This window comes from Lissotriton vulgaris, chromosome 7 (assembly GCF_964263255.1).
Source record: "Lissotriton vulgaris chromosome 7, aLisVul1.2, whole genome shotgun sequence".
Taxonomy (NCBI): domain Eukaryota; kingdom Metazoa; phylum Chordata; class Amphibia; order Caudata; family Salamandridae; genus Lissotriton; species Lissotriton vulgaris.
In genome coordinates this window covers 1,568,984,753-1,569,009,173 of record NC_141695.1, presented here as the reverse complement: position 1 = coordinate 1,569,009,173, position 24,421 = coordinate 1,568,984,753, and the positions used below count along the sequence as shown (strand labels likewise).

The following is a 24,421-nucleotide window of genomic DNA, read 5'->3' as shown; positions in this document are numbered from 1 at the left end:
TCATGTGAACATATCCGGGTAAATTTACATTGCGGAGTAGAGTTCACAAGAAGAAATTAACTTGTGCTCACAGTAGGAATGAACTGCACATAATGCAAGGAATGTCTATGCTTCATTGTGTAATTTTACAGCAGGGATTCTCCTGAATGTGTGTAAATAAGGCAGTCACTCCTTTTATCACTGAATTTGTTGATGATGCATTCTGACCCATTTGCTCATTGTTTTATTTTACTGCTATCCCTTGCTGCCCCGATCTTTAACGCACCACCATCCTTGAGAGGTCGGAGATTGAGCTGTGCTGGCACAAGTCTTTTACATCAATATCTCTGCTGGCCATGTGTGTTACCGGGAAGGGTTCAACTGTTATCGAAAACAGCCGGTGACAAAGGGTTCACAAAGGACCATCCTCTGCCACTCTCTGGGAGAAGAGATGTGTTTACAGAACAATCTGCTCATTCATGGAGGTCGGAGATGTGCCAGGGAGGAATTTGCGGACCACAGTGTCATATTGGATAGTGGTAGGCATTGTTCGGGTAGATCAATGTATTGTTTGATAGGTTGTATTGGAAATCGGTTGTTGGATCCTGTTAAGAATTACGTCCAGCATTGTGTGTGGGGCTAAGGATACGCCAATTGTTCTGTTCAGCTGCGTGCATGGTTTTCCGTTGTTAGGCGTCAGGCTTTTTTAAAGTTTAAACGCTACAACGCATCCAAAACGCCTCCGCCCGACTGATCGTCAACATCCACCGCCGCTACCACATCACCCCCCACCTGAGAGACCTACACTGGCTCCCCGTCGACAAGAGGATCACCTTCAAGCTGCTCACCCACGCACACAAAACACTCCACAACGCCGGACCAGCCTACCTGAACAGCAGACTTAACTTCTACACCCCGACCCGCCAGCTCCGCTCCGCCAGCCTCGCCCTCGCCCCCCGCATCCAACGAACAACCTCCGGTGGCAGATCTTTCTCTTACCTCGCCGCCAAGACCTGGAACACCCTCCCTACCCACCTACAGAAGACCCAAGACCTACTCGCCTTCAGAAGACTCCGCAAGACCTGGCTCATCGAGCAGTAGAGGCACCACCTCCCCTCAGCGCCTTGACACCCTCACGGGTAAGTAGCGCGCTTTACAAGTACTCTGATTGATTGATTGATTGATAGATAGATAATGTGCCTCTGATGCCATTCCAGGCTGTTTCATACATATTGTTGAGGGGGTGAGCTCTGGGCTTTTGCGTGGTGTGCAAGACCTATTGGCTTTGTCAATGCTGGTTTCATAAAGCTGAAGCACAGTGTGGTGTGCAAGACCGATTGCCTTTGCCAATGTTTCATAAAGCTGAAGCACAATACACTGAGTACTGTTCTGCAGCATAGTCTTCAACCTGAACATACAGGGTCTTTACAAACACAAGATAAATAAGTACACTCATACACATCCTGCAAGCACACAGTGCTGACCGAGAATGAATGACATGCATATCACAGACACAGTGTCCTTCTGTGCAGATGCACTAGGCAGACAGTCTTGCGCGCACTCTCTCTCAGGCACGCACACTCTCTCTCAGGCACGCACACTCTCTCTCAGGCACGCACACTCTCTCTCAGGCACGCACACTCTCTCTCAGGCACGCACACTCTCTCTCAGGCACGCACACTCTCTCTCAGGCACGCACACTCTCTCACACACTTATTGAGATACATGTGCAACCACTCACATACATTGCAGAATGACATGCCTTACAGACATACAGACTTGGCTGACTGGCACACACCCTGCAGTCTTACACCCAAACATACTCTGCGTACGCATGACTGGAAAGGCATATGATCTGCTGGCCTAACCTCCAGCAAACTCAATATCCCCAAGAGTACTGGCTGCCTGGATCAGTGGATGACACAAGGCAGCCACAATGACTGACCATTTGACAGAATGGAACAGCCTGCTGAAATGTGCATTATTTATGTATGTAGAGCTTCACAGCCAAAGTGCATGAAGCGCTGTACATATATATGAGGTGTTGTATATATTATTTATTTACATAAATGTTACAAATAAAAGAAATCTGGGAAAAATGGAATGGTCAAGTTTCACACAAACACTCTCTTCTTCATAATACAGGAATGGCTGAGCATCAACTTAATGAACTTAATTCAGCAAGCTGATTAGACAGTATCTAGCTCTTTTAACGGAGATCCCCTTCTGGTTTAGGGCAGTTGAAGTGCAAGTTTGCACATGACTTATCCTTCTAACAAGCCTATTAGGTAAAAATGCATTGGCATAGCTAATAGTTCTCGCCCTTGGGACCTTATAAGTGTTTAGTTATCCAGCACAAAATCCATGGTGCAACTTCAACTGTTGCATGGCTGTACACTTATAAGGTTCCAAAGGCGAGACCTATTGGCTATGCCAACACTTGTTGAAACATTTTGAGCCTTTGTCTAAACCACTAGTATCTAGCACTATGAGCAGGTGCACACCTCCAGAATTATTCAATAATTGAGCATGTCCAATAACATAAGATCTCAGTAGAAATGTTTAGCAAGTTGATACAACCATAACATTAAACCTCCATGGTGTTTTTTTTAACCTACTAATACATGAAAGCAGCATCTCAATTTGTGTGTAGAAATGTTTTTCTTTTAGATATTTCCAAATTAAACTTTACCTTTGATGCGTTATTCCTTAAGAAAAGATCTACTTTTGGATATAGGTAATAAGTAAAAGAGTACACCCTACTTACAGCCTACACTTCAAGACTCGACAGGAGTTCTAAAAATGTTAAATCATAAAATATAAATGAGCCTGATCTATGAAGTGGCTTCCTGTTACAAGACAATGTATTAAAATGAACACATTAAAGTAAAAGGATAACAGCAACACAAAGAACAAAACACATTAAAGATAAATACATTTTATGCAGCAGCCATAATTTCACCTCATTTATTTGCCACTGGTCAGATGGAATAAGGACAACCAGAAGTGAGAGTAGGGTCAGAAATAAGATTACTCTACACCAGCTGCAATTAGCCTTAAGTCTTTTACCACATAAAAATAATGGTTGTTCAACAGGTACATCTCTGTTATAACAGAAAAAACTGAGCAGAAGCCTAGTACAGATCATTAGGATAAAGCTAGTTAGGTGTAGTTGGAAAGTTCCCAGTTATGTAGAGTCACATAGGATTTGCAAACCCTATTTTTGCTAACTACAGAATGCTGTGGGCTTTACCCATGTAATGTGTTTGTGCTCCTCCTTCCAAAATGATGATATTGGTCTACAGTTAATCAGCATATTTCACTCACCAATAAATCCCTAGTATATGGAATGAAGGTGTACCCAGGGCCTGTAAGTTAAATGTTACAAGTGGACTGCAGCACCCAATGTGTCATCAACTAAAGCGACGATGTAAACATGACTGCAAGCCTGTCACTAGTTGCCTGACTGTGCAGGTTTTAACTGCAAATCCAACCTGTCAAAATAACCCCTTTTGGCAGGCTTAATCCTTCCTTTTAAATATGTCACCTCCAAATAAGACTTGCTGCCCATTAAAGCAGGATGCATGGTATTTAAATGTAGGACGTATAAAGGTTAATGTTAAACATGTTCTTACAGTGACTAGCTCCTCAAAGCCATTCTTACTGTAGGAGGTTTTCTGTTTCATGAGAAAGCACCGGGATACAATATTAAGTTTCATACATGTTATTTTCACCTAGGAAACAGCAACAAATTAAAATTTTGGACTTTTCTTGAAATATGTATTACAATTCACTGGGCAAGTAAGATTTGTAACAAATGAGATAAGAAGACTTTTTAAAACTCTCCTCGGCCCTGCCTTAAGGCCCTGGAAGTTAAATCAGAATTTTACTCACTCGCTTCTGCCAGCCAATAATTAGCATTTCAGTGTTTGTGAACCTGTTCCGAGGTTAGGGACAAAAGGCACTGGGTGTGGGAAGGTATGGTTGTATCCTTGACAGGGTGTCCTGTAGGCTGGGCCATAAGACAATTACATTTAAAGCGGCCCATCATGTCACAAGCAGATGTAGTTAATACCCAGGACTGCACCCTTATTTGTCACAGAAGTCAGACATGCCTCCTTCACAGTGGACCTTCTGCTAACATTAGTGTCAGATCTTGCTGTATTGTCAAGACCTGCTTGACAGGTCTACTGTTTTTTTTTTACAGAACTTTGCGGGGCACACTTTAGAAGAGGGAAACAGAATTCTAAAACAATAAGTATATATCCACTGACTGTTTGCTGAAAGCTTAGCTTTATCCTAACAGACTTCTGTCTCAGAGTTTGTTGGGGGTAGAGATTTTAGTATTCGATATAAGAGGTTACTAGCGCTACCATAGTACACTCTCCACACACAACCCTGCATCCCTCAGAGCCCAAGTTTAGTACACTGAAGAGTTCAGCCATCTTGAAAATGCCCAAAGTAGGTAGGATTAGCCTGGAAATCTTACCCTACTGGCTAAAACATCCACAGGGGTCAGTCTTCTCTTCACAAACTTGTGCCAAGTGTAAATGTGGCATCTTCAGGCACCCATTTGGGAACACTCCTGGACCAGTAGACGAGAACTGAACCTGCTACCTGGGACCCGGAAGAGACTTGAAGGACTGGACCTACTCTCCATTTTGTACCGAGGACTCCAAGGGTTATAAGGCTGAACCCCTGTTCAAGCTACAGAGATACAAGCTATAAGAGGCGTTTTCTGGACTGCCCAATGGATCAGTGGCAACTACACTCTCCCTGTGAGTTTCTAAGTAAGTGTATGTACCAGGTACTGACCTATATACACACGCTTATTTTGCTTCAAAAGGTGGGCGATATGTGAAGTTTTCACCACAGTATGATGAGTGCAGGTAGTATGATCTTTACCACCTTCAGATCTTGTTTATTTTTTAGCAAATAGTGTCTTTTTGGTAAATGTTGCATAGAATGTACACTGTGTTTAGTAGATTCTTTTGAATATTGTGTGTGGTGTATTTCTCAAGAGAGTTTCATTGATTGCAAACAGTATGGTATAGAATAAGCACTCTCCATAGAGTAAACATTGTTTACAGTACTCAGTTCTCTACTGATATCAACTTCTTTTCTTAATGTAGGTACGTTGTGTGTTAGTGGTTTGATACAGATTGACAAGTTACTTACCTTTGGGAACACCTTAACTGGTAGAGACATGATCTAGCTGCAGATTCCTTACCTTTAAACTTCAAGGCGTCAGGCTGGATCTGAAAGATTTTTCGTAGCAGTACCCCTGCGTGCCGGTAGGTTGTGTCGGTAGACTACTCTTGACATCGTCGCCAATATCACCGCCACTACAGCGCCCGGATGTCAGTACTTTTCACGACTTTCCACGCCAGAATTGCAGAGCCACGAAGTGACTGACCATGGTGTGTTTAAAGAAAAAAAAGACAGGTAGGGCCCTGAAAAGGAACAGCCTTGACACTAACAATTCCGCAGTGAGGGGAGGAAGGGTGGGTTGGTAAGGAATCTGCAGGTAGATCATGTCTTTACCAGATAAGGCGTCACCAAAGGTAATTAACTTGTCCATCTGATAGAGACATCTAACCCCAGATTCCTTACCTTTGAACAGATACCCAAGCAATACCTTTCCCGGAGCAGGGACTGCGGAACCGCTTTTGACCAGGAAATCCTGTAGGACAGCGGCCAAACAGGCCCTCTCTGCAAACCTGAGAATCCAAGCAAAAGTGTCTGGCAAACATGTGCAGAGATGCCCACGTGGCTGCTTGGCAGATATCAGTAATGGGAACACCACGCTGGACAGCTGTGGTGGCTGCCTTTGACCTGGTAGAACCGGCCTTAAGTAAGCTGTTTCTTCCTTACTAAGGAGTAACATTAGGATACAGAGGATAACCCAGCTTGAAATGGTCCTCTTTTGGACAGCATGCCCATTTTCATTGCTCCCATGTACCCTATAAAGAGTTTGTCATCCACCCAGAACTCTTTAGTGCGATCAAGGTAGAATGAGAGAGTTCTATTTGGGTCCAAACGGTGGAGACGATCCTCCTCTTCAGAAGGGTGAGGGGGTGCACAGAAAGTGGTAACAGACTTTCAGAGATGGAAGGAAGTTACAACCTTGGGCAAGAAAGATGTGCTAGTTCTTAGCACTATTTTGTCCGGAAAGACTGTCAGGTAAGGAGGCTGTGATGACCGTGCCTGCAATTCGCTCACCCTCCTGGTAGAGGTAATTTACAAGAAAAAAAAGGGAGTTTTGATAGTAAGCAACCGTAGAGGGCAGTTGTGCAGTGACTCCAATGGTGCACACATCAAAAAAGTAAGGACCAAAGTAAGGTCCCATTGTGGCATAAGAAAAGGAGAAGAGGGAAACAAGTGGGTTAACCCCTTCAATAACCTCTGCACCATAGGGGACTTAAAAACTGAAGGCTGATCTGGCAGCCAATGAAAAGCAGAGAGGGCTGAAAGTTAGCCCTACAAAGTGCCCAAAGCAGAGCCCTACTGGGCCAAAGAAAGGGTAAACAGGAGAATAATTGACAAAGACACAGAGAAGAGGTCAATATACGGTTCTAAACAATATCTACAAAATTTGTTTCATCGGCAGGCGTATACAGATTTCGTGGAGGAACGCCTGGCTACCAGAATAACTTTGCAGACTTCGGGAGGAAGGTCAAAAGCAGTCAACTGTTGCCGCTCAATCTCCACGCAAGGAGGCGGAGAGTGGACAGGTTTGGGAGGAGGACTCTCCCCTGCAGCTGCGACAGAGGATTCTCCTGAAGGGGCACACTGATCGGAGGATCGGTGCTTACAGCCAGAAGCTCGGGATACCAAACTCTCCATGCCCAATCTGGAGCCACAGGAATGACTTGTGCCCTGTCGCTCCTGATCTTGTTGAGCACTCTGGGCAAGGAGGCCTGAACTCCACTTGGGATGAAAAGCTCCAACACGCAAAACTGCTGATATTGCGCAATCTTTTCGGAGGCTAACAGATCTAACCGAGGCTCTCCACCACTGCTGAAAGAGACCTTGTACCACCTCCGGATAGAGGCGTCACTCGTGATCCCCAAGGCACTTCGACCGAGTTTGTCTGCTATGGCATTTAGAGAACCGGCCAGATGTTGAACCACCAGGGAAATGCCCTGCTGTTCCAGCCAAGTCCAGAGGTACAGGGCCTCTTGACAGAGTCCATGACCCCACTCCACCCAGTTTGTTGCAGTACCACATGGCAGTAGTGTTGTCCATGAACACCTGCACCAGACTTCCCTTGATGGACAGGTAAAAAGGATTTCAATGCCAGTTGCATCACCCGAAGCTTCAATAGCTTGATATGGAGCTTGGCTTACACCAGAAACCAGAGTCCTCTGATCTCCAACTCCCCCAGATGGCCACCCCATCCAAGAAGAGACACATCCATCACTACTGTGAGATCTGGGTGGGGAAGGGAGAGGGGTCTGAATCTGACCCAATCGCGGTTTTTCAGCCACCATTGCAGGTCTTTCACAGTACCCTCGTATATCTGAACCTGGTTGGTGAGATTCCCTCGATGCTGTGCCCATTGGAACTTCAGGTCACACTGCAGAGCCAGCATGCATCGCCGTGCATGGTCAACCAGCAGGATGCAGGAAGCCTTGAGGCCCTACAGCCTCAAAGTCCTTCCCACCGAAAGCCAAGATAGAAGATACAACAACGGTATCATAGCCTGAAAATTCTTGGACTTGTCATTGGTGAGGATAGGCTCAAAACTGCACCGTGTCCATGAACGCTACAATGAAAAGGAGCATCTGAGAGTCAGGTGAGACTTCGGCACGTTGATAGTGAACCCCAGTGAATGCAGGTCGCCGTAGTCTGAAAGTGAGAGATGACTGCTTGGGACGAGCCCGCCTTCAACAACCAGACGTCGATATAGGGGGAAGACTGGTACCTCTGATCTTCACAGATGGGCTGCGACCACTACTATCACCTTTGTGAACACCCAAAGGGCACTGGTGAGGCTGAAGGGGAGCACAGCAAACAAAGTGCTCATGGCCCACTGTAAACCGCAGGTAAAGACGATGGGCAGGCAGGACATGGATCTGAAAATAGGCATCCTCCAAGTCCAGCGCTACCGTCCCGTCTCCCGGGTCCAGGGCAGACAGGACCTGAGCAAGGGTGAGTATCTTAAACTTCTCCCTTTTTTAGTAAGTAGTTCAGGGCTCTGAGGTCAAGAAGAGGAGTAAGGCCTTTGTCCTTCTTTGGGACCAGAAAAAAGGGAAAACAACCACAGCCTACTTCTGGCCCAGGAACCCTAACTATAGCTCCCTTGGCCAAGAGCCTTAGCTTCCTCGCTGAGTAAGGCAAAGTGATACTCAGTCAGCTGATCGGACACTTGAGGCATGGATGGAAAGGGGGGGAGGGGGGGGGGGGGGAGAAGAGTGGCAACACCCACCTGTCCAGAGTGATGCTTTGCCAGTGGTGGAGATGATGGCGTATTCGGACACCAACTGGCCGTGAATGATCATGGGGGTTCAAACTAGTAGAATTTTGCGAAGGAGGAGGGGATCGTGGCTTGGCTCAACATCTGGCCTCTTGTCCAACTGTGTCCATGGCCCCGCAGAGGTTGCTTAACTTGCGGGCACTCTGGACGGAATAGGGTTGGCATGGTTGGTAGTCCCTTCCGTAGCCACGAAAGGAGCAAAGGCAGACACAGGCCAGGATGTTGGCCGTAGCCTGCGAGTCCTTCAAAAGCTTAAGGGTGGCATCTGCTTAATTTCTGAAGAGACAGAAGCCATCAAAGGTCATGTCCATAGGATTAGCTTGGACGTCCCCCGAAAACCAGCCAGGCGAGGCAACATATGGCCACTGTCATGAAAATCATTCTGACCAGGGAGTCTGTTATGTCCAAGCCAGATCGGATGGCGAACTTCGCTGCATCTCTCCCGTTTGAAATGGCTTGGGAGAGTAGAATCCGGTCCTCCTCCAAGACTCTGTACAGCACCTGCGCAACAGAGGCCCATATCGAATAAGAATAAAGTTCCAAAAGGCATGCGGTGTTCACCAACAGCAATGCCAAACTGGAGGAAAAAAAGATTTTCTTTTCAAAGCTTTCCAGTCTCTTGGATTCCCTGTCCAGGTGTGCGGAAAGGAATGCGCCAAGAGAAGTCGAAGCTTGAACCACCAAGCTTGGTAGGGTGGGCAGGGAGGAAAGCTGGGCCGCCTGGTGCAGGGCGATGATGGCGGCTGGCAATTGTTCTATTCACAGGAGTCCATGTGCTGGGCATGGACCAGGTACCCAGAGGTATGTCCGTCAAGGCCTCATTGAAAGACAGCAAGAGTTACAAGCTAGAGACACCAGGCTGCAGGACCTCCGTCAAGACGTAAGTCTTGACTGCCACCGCTGGGAGCTGCAGGTCCAAGACCTCCGCATCTCGACACCACGATTCTCCGGAGCGGTGCTCGAACCTTCCACTCAACCGAGACCGGGATCGAGATAGGATGGGGCGACCTCCGAGGCTTCGGATGCCGGTCCACGATTAGCTTTAGGGACCGCTCCCTCAAAGCTATAGGTACTATGGCCCGGCAATTGGAGGACAACTTTGTGTCGTGGTCGCGCTCCAGGCACCAGAGACACTAAGTGGGGGCCCATGACTGACAAGACACGGTGACAGGCATCGCACAGCTTATCCCTAGCACACCAAAAGAAGTTGACAAAAAGTCGAAAAAAGTCTGCAAAAAATTAATGGGGTGATAAGCTCTCTGACAGATCTGCGCTGGCTGGCGTGGAAAGAAAAGAACTGATGCCAGCGCGCCAGAGTGGCAGTAATATTGACGACGTGGACGTCATTACGAACACGACACCGACAACGTCATGCGGAGTCGACAGTCTTACCGGCGGGCAGGGGTACTGCTATGAAACATCTTTCGGATCCAGCTGGATGCCTGGAAGGTCAAAGGTAAGGAATCTGTGGCTAGATGTCTCTATCAGATAAAAGCTATCCATAATAGGGCATTTGTTTTGAAATTGGCATTCACTATTTTGGCTTTCTCTGAACAGCTGTATACAGATTGTACACGGTACTCAATGAGGGCTTCCCATATATCTGTGGTTGATTGTTTTTTTTTTTAATTTTTTGAAAACCTTTATTGTACAGTAACATGAAACAAATACGGGCCTACAACCATCCGGCCGGCCTCGACAACGTTTGAAGCACATCAGCAAGCAATACGGCACCTCAGTAGTACATCAAACAGAATACAGTCGTCATGGGTAACTCTGGAGAAATCAGTACTACTAGGGAAGAGGAGAAGTGAAGGTTTATTTTAAAGGTTTTTTTATGAAGAATAGTACCTGTAAAGACTAGAAAGGATCAAGGACCAGACATACCATACGAAACTGAAGTGGGTGGCGCGCAGCAAAGATATCCAGCGAGCATAAAAACAGCATCAAAATGGCGGCACCAAGACAGTACAAAAGGATTGACAATCGCAGAACACATTGTGTGCCAAGTGCTACCCACCCCCTTACAACTAACGCCATTGACCCAAAGAAATAGGGGAGAGAAAAAAGGAATGTAGAGATAAGAGAAAAAAAGGCCCATAGAAACCAAAACGGACAAAATAATATCCCCTCCCCCCGCCCCCCACCCTACACGCATGCAGAGGCTACGGCCTACCCCCCTAGCAGTGTGCCTGTCGCCCAAAAAAGAGTACACGAAATAAAGAAGAAAGAAAGAGAAGAAAGAAAAGGATAACCTATATTACCGGAGGAGGGCCAACCAGTTGCACCCGAAACAGCCAGCATGAAAATTATCGGCCGCCTCACCCCCGACCCCTAATCGAAGCAAAGCCAACGTCCAGCTCCCCAGTCTATCCATAACAGTCATTAGCAATGTAAGCCTCGGTAAGTAAGAAGGGGGAAAAAAAAAACCCAGAGTCAACCTTGTCCCTTGCGATCCAGTGTGACAGCGAGGTACAGATGCAAAGCAGCCGTGCGGAACAGGAGAAACAGCCTGAGTGACCACAGCGAGACAGGGCACCCTTCACCAGTGTTCTTCCGGCGTAGGACAGTGTGATCTACAAAGGCACAGTATAGGCAAGCAAACAGCAGCAGTCCTCCCAAATTAGAGTACAAGCCACATGCCAAGAATAAGGGTGCCAGTCTCGCCAGTAGATTTCGAAGGAGGTATCAGACCTGACGTCCAAGGGCGATCTCCCAGCATCCGCACCAGTGCAGGAAGCATACTTTTTTCCACTGCCGCGATAGGTCGGGCCGCGATGGCGTTTGGCTCGCTCACCCCCAGCGCCTCCACGCATCTCCGAAGAGGCAGTTCACAATAATCGTACCCAGGATGTGGCGAAGTGCTCCGCACACGGGCGCCAGCTCGGCCACTCGAGGATAGGGGGGGCAAAATGTCGTCCAACCGGCCCTCCAGGTCCCGGGCAGTACAACACAATGCAGCTCGAAAGTCGGCCAGGGCACCCAAAACATCACCGATATCCAAGGGCGGATCAGAAGAGGATGGTACTGCAGCTCCCTGCACCTGAAGCTCGCAGGCGTGTAGCAAACATCGAGCCCGGTCACCGGCATCCCTTCCCAGCTGCCGATCAGCAAAACGGCTCCCCGACGGGCTCGGCCAGGGCGTGGGGACCATGGCAGCACTCTCAATTACTGCACTGCAGATATTGGCACCACAGTGTCGATCACAACAGGCGCCCGCAGCAAAGATCGGTTCACCAACTGCAAGCTCTGCCACTCCGTTCAAAATGGCCCCCTCCATTCCGCTCGAAAACAAGAAGACTCTCGGGGCCATCCGGGGCGAGGGATACAATTGTTGCAGCGGTAGCAATGTAGCAGTAGAAGCGTGGAAATCCTAAGAAGGAATGTTGCACTACTGCGGGAGACCCAGAATCTCTACCGCGTCTCGCCGGCCGAGTCCGCCCTGTCCACAATGGCCGATGATATCGTAGGCAGTCTGGCCGCCGCGGAGAACAAAGGACCGGACCCCATCGTCATACAGCAGCAGAAGGACAAGGATGTTCCGTCGCTTCCATCGCAGGAAGACCGACGAGGAGCACACCGCTGGAATCAGCGTCGCTTCCCGAACCCGATACCGCACCACAATTTCAAAGCAGCGCACAGGAGAAGAAGCGGTACGGGAGGGAAGCGGACAGGTCGGCGGAGCCGAGGGCTCAGGCGGCCATCGCAGTTGCTGGCTAGGCTCCTCCCTGTGGTTCATTGTTAATGTGAACTATGCTATCTGTAAGTATGTGCTATAGGGTCAATCTTGACACCCAAAAAGTGCCTCCCTCAATGAGGGCCTGAATAAAATCATGCAGAAACAGTGTTTGCTCTTTTTACATTCATTATACATCACATAATCAGCACAAATTGCGCTCAGCACATTTTCCTTCATGGGCAATGTGTAGGAAATTGTGCTGGAAAAAGTGAGCGAGAAGGGAAATGCCATGTGAAGAAAACAGCTCCAAAGACTGTTGTTGCGACTAGTTATTCCTCATTTCTTGGTGCAAAGGTTGGATACGTGCACAACAAGCATTTGCAAGGCAATAGGTCTCGCAGTTGTTAGAGTTTGAGCCATTGGCATTGTAAATGGCAATGCCTTTTATTTGTGTGTTGGTTTTTTTCAACGTAAATAAAAGGCAGTCAATTACAATGTCAATAGGTTAAACTCTCGCAAATGTGAGACCTATTGCATTGCAAATGCTGGTTTAAAATGGAGCAGGGTTGGGCAGTTCTAATGGATATGGGGAGACTGTTCCATGGATAGAGAAGGCTTGCAGGATTTTTTTTTTTTTTTTGCATTTGGTCAACTCCATTCAGATTGTGCCCTTGTGCGAGTGTGCCAAGGCAACTAAAGATGGCAAACTAGTTAGTCAAGTAGGCAGGGGTGCCAGTTGTGATGGCTTTGCGTAGGTGCACAACAGTTATAGAAGCCTGTTGATTTAAAAGTAGACATAATTTCTTGTATATAATTCTCAGTTTGCAATGAAGTCACTGTGCACAGTGACTGCTTTACATTCTGAAAATACATTGTGCATGTGACAGATGTACATTTTGAGAATCACAGTCTTTGAATTCGCATATAAAAGGTTTTCTAAATTAATCTGATGGTCTTTTTAAAAGAAAAAAAACAGGCCTAAAATGCCCCAAAAATAGTCAGAGGTTACGGATCCCCGTGTTGGTTTAGGCATGCATAGAAAGGGAACTAAAGTGACTGGAACCTGTGACCTTTGTATAGGGTTGTTGCATCACTTTCAGTGAGGTCTCAGGATGTCGCGGATGATGCTGGACAGCGCCTTCTGGTACTGGTGACCAAATCTGAAGCAAGTACTTATGCACATGTCAAAACATACAAACACAAACGTACACATACAGACTCAAAGACTTACACACTTAACCACAGGCAAACACAAGCATAGACGCGTACGCAGGCACCAATACACACAGACTCACAGGCACATCGACTCATAGATCCAGACACACCATCCAACACACTGATCCACACGGCACGCTCATACAATCACACACACACACATACTCACAGATCCAGACACACGCCATCAAACAAACACACATAGACCCACACATGCGCACACACAAATACAGATCCAGACACACAGAAAGGACCACGCACGCACACACACACACGTGCATATACGAACGCGTGCACACATGTAATCACGCACACACTAAGATGCAGAGAAGAGAGCCAGGATAAAGTGTGCAGATTGGAGGGGGATAGGCACAACCCCTTCCCCACCCTCACCCAGTCCCTATCAGTCGACGCCGAGACTCGAAGCTGGTTTCCCAGCTCCAAAGTGGGCAGCTCTGACCGTCACTCCACATAAAGGTGAAGCATCAAAACGCGAAGTGAAAACACACAAAAAAATTATAATGCAGTCTTGACTACTCTTAAGTTTTTTTAAGAAATAGAGACAGGACAGCTGTGTTAAACAAGCCAGTCTGACATTTTGTCAGGGGATGTATTTGCTAATAGTTGGGCGATTTTGTACGTTTTGGCACATGCAGTCCAAGAAAGAAAATAGATTAAGATCAAACGGTGCGTGGGAGTTTATTCTGTGCTTGAAACCAGTAGCACCGCAGGGCTGCACGCGAAGCTGGAAGAAGCCCGAAAAAATGTTTCATACCGCCTTCCTAGCTAACTTGACCCACTCCAGTGCCTTTCTGAGGGTTCCCCTCAATATTTTTTGGGAAAAGGCCACAACACTTTATTTGAAAAAGTCTAATGTTTGAAATGGGTTGGGTAAAAGTAACGTAACTGGTGCACAAGTTAAGCGCTCCAATACCTTCGGGTCGAGTTCACGCTATATAAATGTGCTAAAGAAAGCACAAAAAAATAAAACTAGGAGTCTGCCTGCAGAAAGACTATGCTGGAGTCATATTCAAAAATATGTTATACCAGTATGCCTCTATCGCTGCTGACGGTTAGGGTAATATCGTTAGACGTCAAATACAGAAGCGTCACTTTGATCTGCCATAGGTTGGTGGGTTTTAAGAGATTGCTTCTCTGGCATTGTAATTCTTTTCCCTATGTTTAAATTCCATATAAATATCTAAGAAAGGACGTTGTTTCTATGGAGCACCTGGGTTTTGTGCAAAAAAATGGGCTCAAAGACAAAGGGGCATGTGACAATGTTATGGAAGGGTAGAAACCAATGCAAGCAGTTTTTTTATTGCATTTTTCATGACAACCACACCTTGGCACCCCGTATAATGATGGCGACTGTGTGCTACATTGTGCATTGTCATTCGGAGAGCTTGTCAGCCAATTAAAGAAGGCCTCCCTTTATGACAGGTGTGGGGGTGGGCCTTCCGCTAAACACAGTTTGGCAATGTTTTACCACAGGAACACAGATTAGCTGCCACAGCAACGTTATCTTGTAGGCAGCCGCTGTCCTTCATCTCATGGTAAGGGCTCCTGCGTTACACTGTGAGAGCAGCATCCTGCACAGTGGTAGGTGGGAGCGACGTGAGCAGGTGCTCTGATGAGCAGTGCTTAACTTGAGCCGGGGGTGAACGACTGCTCGTGTGCCAGGAATGTTATTTATGCACTGCACCGAGCGCACCAGAATTCTGCGAGTGCCTTAATATAAAATAGTTAAATGTTTTCTTGCTTTGGGCAAAGATGGCTTCCTGAATGGGAGCACACTATTGTCTGTCTCTCTTCCGGCTAGCGGTCACTTGTGTTCGCCTACTTCTGCCCCAGTGTGTAGGCTTGCCGGTCTGTCACGAGGCCAAACAAACTTATCGAGGGCGGGCTGTGGCCTCTTGAAATGCAGCATGTTGCCTAGCATTGACTGGCGCAGGAAGGAAGAAGAGAAAGCGGGGTTTAGTATACAACAAAAACAGTATTGCTGACTTTCCCCCCCAAAAAAGAGCTGCCCGCGCTTTCGCAGTACATGTTGCTTGCGCGTGATCTGTGGCTCGTGCCCAGTGGCATCGCAGGCAGCGCCTGTCCCCTTCCGGGGCTCCAATGGTGAAGAGGGGGCCCCGGCGCCAGAAAAGAAGTGTGGGAGCTGAAGTCCCGGGTCCCAGGAGGGGGCCCGGGTGAAGAGCAGCAGATTGCAGTGCGGAGCTCCCGTGACTGAGGAGAGAGCCCTGCATCGTGCTGCCAGAAGTATAGAGGAGCAGGAGTGCTCCGCAACTGCACCGCAGCCAGCCGCCATTCAGGAGGAATCCCACCGCAGACCGGGTGAGTGGGGGATTCTCCATTTGACCAGTAGTTGTGCGCCGATGAAGGCACAGTGCGCGTGTTTAAAAGTGAAAGTGCATGCTGGCTTACAAGGACTGAACTGGGACAGGAGATGTGCACACGCGTTGCTTTACGTGCGCGTACACCTGCGCAAATCGCCAAAAGCTGTGCGCGTGCCCATCTCCTGTCCCACTTCCGAGGCAAGTGGATAACAATAAGCCTCGCTGGCCACAGAGCTTTGCGTTGCGACACCAGGCTCGACCTAAAAAGCAAACTGATGGCAGCCACCGGCACTCGTTGGTTACACATTTGTTTTTCATTATCCGAGTTTAAACCCAGTGCAATTGAGGGAAAAGTTAAAGGGGGTGGGAGATGAACAAGAGATCGCTAGGAAAACAGTGATAAAAAAAGAAGGCAAGGATGATAAAGAACTCACAATAAAGAATACGATAATGAAATGGTAAAGAAATGGGGTGAAAGAAATGAGTATAGTTAGGACTAGGGAACCTTGGCATTCGCGATTCTGGCGTCAGTCAGCCCGGGAGGCGGGTTTCTAAGAACAATTTTGGGCCCGTACACTTGTTTTTTTCCTTCTCTTTACGAAATACAACTTTCCCCAAAACAGTCCCGCAAGTTTATTTGCGCTCATAACTCCAACTGTGGAATATTTTAGTGTTCAAAATCTTATTGCCGGTGAACGAGGGCTGAGAGTATCGCGGGTGACAAAACAAATTAAAGGAATACAATTTATAACCTACCACTACATTTTTACTGCTTCCATGGCCCATTTACCTCGTCAAAATAAAAACCTGTCTAACCACTTACACAGACAGTTGATGACTTGACTGATTGGAAGTTCTGCACATGACTGAGGAATGCGCTGACCCAGTAGGTTTTGGGTTGTGCCTACAGCATCATGGCTTGTCAGAAATATTTGTGGGGACCAAATAACATGTGTGAGAGGGCCTCTCACGTTTTCTCGTAGGACAAGCACCTCAAAACAGAAGCAATGTCTGACGAAACATGAGGAGCATATGTTGCCAGCTAGTGGTAGTTGCCTTTACTTCTTTCATGAATATATCACTAAAATTGGCAGCTGTCTTAACTGGTCTAATACTATACCACAAAAACACGTGAAGCCTACATTTGGAATAAATACCTGGATTTGACAGTAGCAGTGTGTGGCTCTGTAAAGTGCTCTGCCCAGGGCAAACAGCCCTGGCAGTCCCCTACCTCTCTTTGTAACAGCCCTGATATATCTGGTAGAGATTAACAAAAACGTGGCCCACCTACAATTACTGCTAAATTTAACAGCAAGACTTCTGTCTGGGTTGGAACATGTTTCAAACACTCTTAGTACACTACACTCGTTGCCAAAAAACTCAAACATTAGTAAAGTCAATAAATCTGGTATTGTTGGCTGCTAACTTTTGGCTTTGCCAAGGTTTGTGAATTTTTGTTGTTGTAAATTTGCTTAAATTAAATACTTACTGTGTGTAGGTGCACATTGTACAAGAAAAGAACTTCATCACTCAGAGAGCTAAGCTGACGACTGAAGTGGGCTGATCAGGTTCCCAGGCTGCATGCATGTGGGTGGAACAAAAATGTCAATAACACACGGACAGACCAATGGGTGAAGAGAGCTGACCGACAGCACCTATAGCTAAGTACACAGTCCAAATAAGTGTCTTCAAATCTAAAAGTCTTGGCCTACGCTAAAACAAATATTCATAACCTTTAATCGTAGCACACAAACCCATCTTTTCGAACTCACGTTTTGTTTTTAGTAAAATATAGATTATCTCCTCGTTTTTCCCATCCATCAAACCGGGCTAGGAAGTGAAAGGTGTCATATGGAGTCACGTGGTAGATGGAGCACACATAGGACAAGAGTCACTTTACCACAAAGAACTGGATTACGAGTGGGCCGGAGAGGCTTTAGGTATTTCCCTCCACAATAAAATACAGATATCGAGGAGTGTGATATTTACCCGGTATGAAATATACCTGCTATTCAAAGTTTTCCTCTGAACAATAAAGTATTAAATGCAAAATGTGGTGCTTCTGCGGGCATCGCATCCCCCTACATATTTTCCACCCAGTAAAACGTAGGCAGGCAGGTTCTACATATATACACCAGCAAAAAACTGACGTGGTCACGAGAAAAGACATTCTGAATCACAGATCGGAATTATGGCCTAGGGATGGATGTGAATAGTGCACTACTGTGACCTTAATCTAATATTATTTGGAAGTGTCCCTCTATCATCTCTGCAATAGATGAGCACTCGCCCTGTCAGATGGCGAAAAGACGGAGGATAAAAATCAGGATGAGCCACCATTGAGACCATCCCCTCACAATAACAAGGGATGGCCTGATGCACAACGGCTGCTGACGTTTGCTGCCTCGAGAAAAAAAAAACACGTCCTGCCTCGTAATAACAAGCATTTAAAATGCAATAGGTCTCTCCTTTCATTTAGTTAAAAGCCATTTGCTTTGCTATACACTACCATTAGAAAAGCAAATGGCTTTAACTTCATCAAAGGCGAGACCTATTGCATTTTCAATGCTAGTGAAATTTGATGAAAAGAAGTAATCCTCATAGGTAAATGGTCTTAAGCCAGATCTAAAAACATTAAGTTAACGAGGGACTGGGGAATGAGGGGCAACGGCGAACAGATACTCGACACAGCAAGAGTACAATTACTATTATCGCATTTTAGAAAAGAACTGTAAAACCTGCACATTATTGGTGCCGTGACATATAAGTCTCCAATGTCATGACCTTGCATCCTCGAGCTGCAGTCTCGCGCAACCAGGAAGTAACGCAATCAGTCTGTGCCACATTACAGCCTCATTACGCTCACATGGGGAACATAGTTCTATATATAGGAATGTGCTCACCCGCAGCGGATGACTTTGATGAAAAGGACCCATGTTCCTGGTTTTCAGCTGTTTGCAGTGACGTAAGCCCCGATTGTCGCGGGTTTTTACAACGCAGTGCGGCGCTGCCCTTGAACAAAGACCACGCAGCAAGCCTGCTATGGGGACTAAGACAATGCCAAGCATTATTTTACCGGACAGAGTACAAGGCAAGCCATTGACATGCAACGCTGCACGTCACGTGCTCCAATCTATTTTAGCTCTTTCTCCATTTAGACAACCCGCTCATATGGAAACCAAAAAAACTTCAGATTGCGGCAGTTTCAGGCATTTATTGACTGAAGGGTGGGCATAGAATGAGTGTGCACTCCCGCTGGCAGAATCAGTAAAGAGATGGAGGATAAACGACCCTTTCTACCTCAAGATGAGATGAAGAAAAAGAGCAGAGATAAACTAACAGCCCCAAGTTGTGCAGCCGTTAATGCACATTGCAAACAGCCCCCAGAAATATAACAAATTCTTGTATCTATGAAAACAATGCAAACCAATTTCAATTTGACGAAAGTACCAAGAAATTATGTGTGTGTGTGTGTGTGTGTGTAGGTTAGTGTGTGCATACATGCATGGGGAAAGAGTGAGTGGGTGCACACAGCAAAGCTAAAATGTGGGGCCTAGCCTAAGAGTAGTCATTCTTGATATTTTTTGTGGCTCCAAGGCATGATGATGTCCACCCCTGGTAAAATGCTTGGTATGGAATAATGTTGCCAATTCTGGTCATACTGTGGCCATCCGTGGTATGCAGGTCCCAGAAAAAGAAGTAATTCCTGGCTTATGGTGCCCTGGCATGACATGACAACATATAAGCATACAAACTAGAGTTTATCCATGCCTGGCAGTATTCCATGTGAGTAACTGACGAAAATATACTGACAGCTTGGGCAGCAATCATGCATTTACATAAAATGAAAAGCTAGTCGTTCCGGATACGAGTGGGCATCTTAATAAACAAGCACTGGCATAGCCAATAAGTCTCGCTTTTGGGACCTTTTAAGTATTTAGTTATGCAGCACAATATCCTTGGTGCAACAACATCAACTATTGCATGGCTTAACACTTATAAGGTCCCAAAGGCAGGACCTATTGGCTATGCCAATGCTTGTTACCATTAGTTCCTACTTCAAAATCTGGTGAGAGGTCCTGTCTCCTGTACTCCCCCCACACACCAAAATCTGGTGGGAATAAAAAATACTCACTGCCTCCATGGTTCTTTCGCCGATGGGGAGATGGTTTGTGCGATTAAATCTGCTTTGTTGAACAGTGGTATGTGATAGAGTTATCATCATTCGGGGTGCAGATGGTGCAATCTCCTGATGCCAGTGGTCCTGTCTATGACTAGGTGGTCTTTTATTTGGTTGTGACTGCATCCTTGGTCACAGTTTGTCCATGTGAATGTGTCTGTGGGTAGGAGGGCAGAGCGCTATCCACAGTGGCAAGTCATCTCGCCATGCAGTGTTCGAAGGCATCTGTCTACTTAACTAACATTTAAATTTAATGCTTTGGTCTGTGTTTGGAAGTGCACTACCCCACCACATCATTACATGGACCCCTGTTCTCAGAGGAAATGAGCTGCAGGAAGACCAGAGTCTGCCTTTCAAAGTCACGTTCACTCTACTGCTAAGTGAAAGAGGGAAAAACAGCAAAGACAGACTATTTCCTTGGGACTTGGCCTTTCCATATGAACTGTTTAACCAGGTAGCCAAAGTCAAGCCACTTAACTCGCACAGAGTCCGCAATTACCTTTTGCCTTGCAATAAATAAATTAGAAACATTTTTCAATGCAGCATCTAAACGGGCTTTATATATAATTTACGCTTTAATTTCTCACAGTTCCACCCATGGCACTATTCAGACAAATCATTAATCAATAAGTAAGTAAATCTTTATTGCTCAGTTAATTAAAACCATTGCAAATTTTAGCATATAAAACATTAGTTAAATACTATTATATAAAAAAATGTAAAAATAGAAGTAGCTTCATATAAATAAAAAATAGTAATTACTACAGAAATGTATGCTTTTTTCAAGCTGAGCACCGAATTAAAATAGAGTGAAGCTCTTGTTTTGCCTGGACTGGTTGTGTCAGAAGACTTACATCAAGGTGTAGACCGAACTGGAAGAAAACAAGTTACTTACCTGTAACTTTAGTTCTCCAGTATTGGTATCTTTCATAGATTCACATGCCTGAATCATTCCCCGTCATCGAGACGGGAGTCTCCGGTATATAAAAAAGCAGTGCTTAGTAGTATAGCAAACTGAAAAGAGGCCTAGGCCCATTTCCCTTTTGCAACCCATAGCCTTTGTTATGTAAAAAAGGCCCAAACTTTTCCCTGAACCAATCAGAGCTCCTCACCCTCTAGAACACTCCTGAGAGAACCTTCTGCCCCTCAGATTTTTCGCGCACTTGTGCATATAACACACTTCTTGTGCTAAATCCGAGATGAGCCTCTCAGGGGAGGAGGGTGGGTGCATGTGAATCTATGAAAGATACCAATACTGGAGAACTAAAGTTACAGGTAAGTAACTTGTTTTCTTACTCCAGTATTGGATCTTTCATAGATTCACATGCCTGAATCAGAATAGCGAGCAGTGAAAAAACAAAGCACATTTTCCTGATACATTACATAATCATGCAATACCATTAGAAAATGAGGCATAATCTCATATACACATATACATACTTATATAAAATGTGACTTTGTAAACAAGAGATTATGGATGGAGGGATGTAAGAAAGGCTCACCGTTACTGGATGATATTCCGCAGTACCGCCTCTCCCACCGCCGCATCCGATTCTGCGGCTGCCTCCAAGCAGTAGCGCCTGGTGAAGGTGTGCGTAGATGCCCAGGTTGCTGCTCTGCAGATATCCAATTTTGGCACTCCTCCTACCAGGGCAGTGGATGTGGCCACCGCCCTCGTGGAATGGGCACGGACTCGTGCATTTAAAGGCTTTCCAGCATCTTGATGACAGTAGACAATCTCACTGGAAATCCATCTGGCAATTCCCCTCTTTGACAGAGGGAAACCTTTCCTGGGTGCGCTGAAGGCTACGAATAACTGGGAAGACTTGCGGAACGCCTTAGTTTCTTTCAAGTTAAATTTCATACATCTCTAAACGTCCAGCGAGTGCAATACTTGTTCTGCCACTGTCGATGGATGAGGAAAGAAACGTTTCAACACCAATGGTTCGTTCAAATGAAAATCAGTTGGCACCTTCGGAATGAACTTCCGGTTTGTCCTGAGAATCATTCTATCCTCCTGAAACTGTAAGAAAGGCTCCTGAATCGTGAGCGCTTGTAGTTCACCTACTCTTCTCGCTGAAGTCAATGCACTGACAAGAGCAACTTTCCAGGACAAGAACTTCAGGTCTGCCCTGTGTATCGGTTCAAACGGTGGTTTCATCAATTGAGAAAGTATAACACTCAGATTCCATAATGGTGGTGGGGAGGCTTTACTGAAGGAAAGACTCTAAATATCCCCTCCATAAATTGTTTGATAGTCCTTGAGGACCATAAAGATGGGCCTGATGATGACCTCCTGTAGCGGGATAACGCAGCCAAATGCCCCTTGATGGAGGCGTGTGCTAATCGTGACTTTGCTAACAGCAGAATGTAAGGTATAATTTGATGAGGTGCAGCAGTAAGAGGATGAACATCATGTCTTACACCACTGACAAAACCTCTTCCATATCATCCTGTAGGTTTTGTTTGTACTCTCCGCTCTGGCCTTGGACAGGATCTCCCTACATTCGTGTGAGATGTTCAGATGGTTAAACTCAGTGTTCAGGAGAAAGGCTGCTAATCGCAAGGATTTCGGGTCCGGATGGAGAACTTGCCCCTTGGACCTTGTTAGAAGCGATGGAATAAGGCGCAACCGAATTGGACGGTCCTCTGACAGCAGCAGTTCCGTGAACCAGTGTTGTCCGGGCCACCACGGGGCTACTAGGTTTAGCCTGCACGGCTCTTTCTTGATCTTCACCAGTACGCGGGTGGGAAGAGGAATTGGAGGAAAACCATAGGCCAAGATGCCGGACCATGCCATGGAAAAAGCATTCCCTCAATATCCCTTCTGGGGAAGCCAGCTTGCGAAGTACTGGCATTTTCTGTTTTCCCTTGTAGCGAAGAGGTCTACTATCGGTGTTCCCCATCTTCGAAAGACGCTGTCCAGGATCTCCTGGTCTAGCTCCCATTCGTGGCAGGACAATGTTAGCCTGCTGAGAGTATCCACCTTGACGTTTTGATCCCCCGGGAGGTGGTCGGCTGCCAATGATATTCCTTGCTGAAGAGCCCATTCCCATATCTCCTAGGCTTCCTGAGACCGGGAGAGAGATCTCGTTCCCCCTTGCTTGTTCACATAATGTATTGCCGTAGTGTTGTCTGTTCTTACCAACACCGGAGAACCTCTTATCCTTGCCAGAAAAGCCAGTAATGCCAAGCGGATCACTCTGAGCTCCAGCAGATTTATGTGTAACTGCAGCTCCTGTGCCTTCCAACGACCGCTGACTTGAAGGTCCTGAAGGAAAACTCCCCATCCTTCTAACGACGCATCCGTCGTTACCACTCTTGCCAGAAACGTCAGTCCTTGAGACACATTAGCTTTTTGTGTCCACCACTTTGCTGCCTGTATCATCACTGGTGCCACCCGTATTGCATCGTCGAAGGATCCCTCCGCCTGATGCCATTGAAGATCGATCTGTTCCTGCCATGGTCTCATCCTTAGCCTGTAGCAAGGTACCAGGGGAATACAAGAGGACATCGTGCCCAGCAAGGATTTGTACCTGCGGACTGAAAGAGGCTTTCTTTTTACCAACTCTTGGAAGAGGGACACAATCCTCAGTTGTCTTTCCTCGGAGGGAAACGCTTTGTTGCATTCCGTGTCCAATATTGCCCCCAGAAATGTCGCTGGAGTCAGACACTATATGAAGATTAATGGTCCTCCGGCTACTGCCAATCGAAGATACAGTTTAAAGGAAGGATGAAGGGGATGTGAAAAATAAGCATCCTGTAAGTCTAGAGTGGTAATATGATCCCTTGGGTTTAAGAGTAGCCGAATGTCTAGGGACAGCATTTAGAAAAAATTGCTTCTTATGGTAAGTATTCAGAACTCTCAGGCCTAGAATAGGGCGCTATTGCAGGGCATTCTTCCGAACTGGGCAGAAACACAGGAGTAAAAAACCTTTTTGTTTTTGGAAGATCGGCACCGGTTCTATTGCTCCCTTTCGGAGCATTGTCCAAACGCATCTGAGTTAGATGTTTTTAGTCTCTGGACTTGTCTGCAGTGTTGGAAGGAGGGAATTGAAGAAAACTGAGGTGTGTGAATTTTGGTATATTGAAGCCCATCCGTCTGCTATCTTCTGTCCACAATATAGATGGGAAGCAACTCTCCCACCCATGGAACTCGTGGAGAGGAAAAGCAACATGCAGCCAGATCCCGGAGGTTGTCATTGTCTTTAACCAATTTTTTTTTTTTTTCCCTGACGAACTCCTAGTCCTCTAGGAGCAGACTTTGTATAGTTCCTTGTTTGTTGTAACTCCTATTGTTGACAATATGGTTGTGATGATGAGGAATAACAGGGGTTATCTTCCCTTGTTGATAACTCCCTTTGTAGGATGATTGGCCTCCTTTCCAGTCGCCTCGGAAAGGCACCTAACGGTATCATAGTGTACCCAGGGTATTTGTCTTCCCTTTGATACCTTGAAATGCCTCATCCACTTGTTTCCCAATAAATCTTCTCCATCGAAAAGGAGATTCAGGATCCTAATTTTGGACTTCTGGTATTAAGGCAGTC

At 46.3% G+C, this 24,421-nt stretch overlaps 1 protein-coding gene across 1 annotated transcript in view; it reads right to left on the bottom strand.

Annotated features, from left to right (window-relative positions):
* The window catches only part of PEDS1 (plasmanylethanolamine desaturase 1), a 246,016-nt gene that overhangs the window by 109,063 nt on the left and 112,532 nt on the right, over nt 1-24,421 (bottom strand). The gene's annotated exons all lie outside the window — the stretch shown is intronic.